We start from the raw sequence: 3423 nt of genomic DNA, 5'->3' as shown, positions 1-3423 counted from the left end.
GGGATGTATTAAAAATAGGGGAGTTCCCTCCCAATTTTCCTTAAGCCATACGACTAGCCAAATACGATGGTACACCATTATATGTTAAAGGCAGTATTATTTCACTTGTTGTAGATGCAAGAAGTTGTGTTGAGCTTGGAGGAGTAATAAGGAAGAGATCATACAGGTATGTTAAGGCTATCCATTATTTCCTTTTGGCATAATCCATATGATACAAACGAAATGTGCAAACGCGAAACGTTCATAAATGACTCTATTCATAGAAGTACTAGGGGGTGCCTATGTTCTTGATTCCCTATGTGTCCTATTATTATATCTTATGTTCATGGGTATCAGAAAAATATGTAAGTTGCTAAAATTTATCCTACGGCATATTGATCTTATGACATTACGAGAAATCTTACTGACGTACTCCATTATGTATTGCAGTCATTTATACATGTACATTGACCCTTGACTAGATGGAATTATATACACATATATTTGTATGTATATGGGATATGGTAAAAGGTTATGGCATTATATACGTACCACCACCTGATCAACTGTTATACATTGATGATTTTGCCCACAGAGGCCGAGATGATATGATGGGATGCCCTCAGAGGCTTGATGATGTTATATAACGTCCCGGCCGGTCGTTTCTAGATTTATAGCCCCATTTCCCCCATTTCTGTTTCCTTTATCCTCTTAAGCTATATTATGATATACCGGGTTAGTTAGTTTGGCCTCGGAGTAATTTCAGTGTGAAATGAGACACTTAGTCTCTTATTTAGAACCTTAAGTTGGAAAAGTCAACCAGATGTTGACCTATGTGTAAATGATCTTCGATTTGAATTCTATTGGTTCCGTTAGCTTCGTTAGGTGATTTTGGAATTAGGAGTGCAATCGGAATGTGATTTAGACGTCCGTGGTAGAATTAGACTTGAATTGGCGAAATTAGAAATTTGGCGATTTTTGGTCGGCAGTGGAAAATTTGATATCGGGGTCGGAATGGAATTTCGGAAGGTGGAATGGGTTCGTAGCGTCATTTGTGACGTGTGTGCAAAATATGAGGTCATTCGGATGTGGTTTTGTTGGTTTCGGCATCGGTTGCCGAATTTGGAAATTTAGAAGTTCTTAGGCTTGAATCCGAGGGTAATTTGGTGATTTGATGTTGTTTTGAGTGATTCGAAGGTTCGACTAAGTTTGTTTGTTGATATATGAATTATTGGTATTTTTGGTTGAGGTCCCGAGGACCTCGGGGTGATTCCGGGTAGTTAACGGATTTGTCATAGTTGGAAAATGCAGCTGAAGCTGCTGCTACTGCTATTTCCGCACCTGCGGAAGGAGGAGTCGTAGGTGCGAGGTCGCTGAAGCGCTAGGGGAGTCCGCAGATGTGGAAAAGAGGGCGCTGGGCAGGATTTGTAGAAGCGGAAGAAAATGCGCAGGTGCACTACCGCATGCGCGAGAATTTGAAGTGCAAATGCGGAAATTGGGAGGCCAAGGCTGGAATGTAGGCGCGAAGGATTTGGACGCACCTGCGAGCCCACAGGTGCGAGACCTGGGTGCAGGTGCAGAGGCTGATAGCTTAAGTGATTCTCGCAGGTGTGAGGATTTTTGACCGCATGCACGTGGAATAGGCCGCAACTGCGAAAGTCTGGCAGAATGTTAAGATAGCACTTCGCGAATTTTGGTTCATTTCCACCATTTTCAAGTCGGGTTTTGGAGCTTTTGGAGTGATTTTTGAAAGGTGATTCAAGGACTATCAGTGAGGTAAGTTGCTTGAGCCCTAATACTTATATACATGGTGATTTGCCATTGTTTAATCATTGTAATTAGTGAAAATGAGGGGTTAGGGCTTGGAAATTTTAAGAGCTTAATTTAAGGATTTGAAGGACCAAACGATGTCGGATTTTGATGAATTTGGTATGGTTAGACTCATGAGTGAATGAGCTTTCTAGTTTTGTAAATTTTGTCGAATTTTGAGACGTGGGCCCAGGGGCCGAGTTTGAGCCAATTTCGGGTTTTGGTCTAATTTGATAGTTTTTCTTGTGGAATTCATTCCATTAGCGTATATTGATGGTATTGTACTGATTGTAAATAGATTTGGAACATTTGGAGGCCGAGTCCAGAGACAAGAGCATTGCGGGGTAGAGATTTGACCTGTTTGAGTTAAGTAACAATTGTAAATCTAGTCCTGAGGGTATGAAACCCCGGATTTTGTATCATTCTACTATTTTTAATGACGCACATGCTAGGTGAAGGGCGTGTGGGCATGCACTGTTGGGAATTGTGACTTGGTCCGTCCCGTAGCAACTATAAAGTTGCATACTTTGTTGAAACTATATGATACTTATATGTTTTAGAAAGAGTTTCTGTAAATTGGGATGAATACCATGTTTGGGCCTTGTGCTAGTATTGTTTGGACACTTAGGGGCCTTTTCTTACTATCCTCTCACTGATTTCGATTGAAAATCTATACTCGGTCATGGTTATACCTGTTTACTGCATAACATAGTTTTATTACTCGATTTTGATGCATATAAATTTTTTTGGGCTGAGCACCCTATTTTTACTGAAATGCCCGAATGGCTTGAGTGGTTTATAACTGAGTGAGGCTGAGGGCCTGATTTGTGAGGATATTTATGGGATCGGGCTGCACGCCGCAACATGTTACATATTTATGGGATCGAGCTGCACGCCGCAACATGTTTTATATAGGCAGAGGGCTTGAGTGATTTATGCCATGATTTGGCTTGATATAGCGCTTGGGCCGAAAGAGCCCCTCCGGAGTCTGTACACACCTCCAGTGAGCGCAGGTACCTACTGATGCGAGTGCCGAGTGACGAGTGCCGAGTGCTGAGTGACTGGAAGGCATGAGCGATTGTGAGGTATGCCCGAGTGGCAAGAGTGATTTTGAGGTATGCCCGAGTGGTACGAGTGACTGTGAGGTTTGGCCCGAGGCGCTGTTTATGATTTCATCACTTTTGCTCACCTTTACATTGAGCCTTGTTTGAAAAACTGTTGAAAAATATCTTTAAATAATTTTTACTAGAACCGGGTTTAAACGAGAGGATTTTGATTCAAACACTGATTTTTAACGCATGCTGTACTTTACTGAATTTTTGTGATATGAATTTGATATGCTTTATTGCTCCTCACTACTACTCAGTCTTTATTTATTATTGTTACTTACTGAGTTGGCGTACTCACGTTACTCCCTGCACCTTGTGTGCAGATCCAGGTGTAGTTGGAGACGGTAGCGGTTGTTGATTATTCTGGTTGAAGATTTCTGTTTCTCGGGGATAGCAAGGTAGCTGCTTGGCGACTGTAGCCCTTGCTCTTCTCCCTCTTATCTTCCTCTAGTTGTATTTTGCTATTTTCTAGGCTGAGTTAGCCTTGATATTGTTAGACAGATTGTAGTAGATCCTCATGACTAGT

This window comes from Nicotiana tomentosiformis, chromosome 2 (assembly GCF_000390325.3).
Source record: "Nicotiana tomentosiformis chromosome 2, ASM39032v3, whole genome shotgun sequence".
Classification (NCBI taxonomy): Eukaryota; Viridiplantae; Streptophyta; class Magnoliopsida; order Solanales; family Solanaceae; genus Nicotiana; species Nicotiana tomentosiformis.
This window is presented reverse-complemented; position numbering follows the sequence as displayed.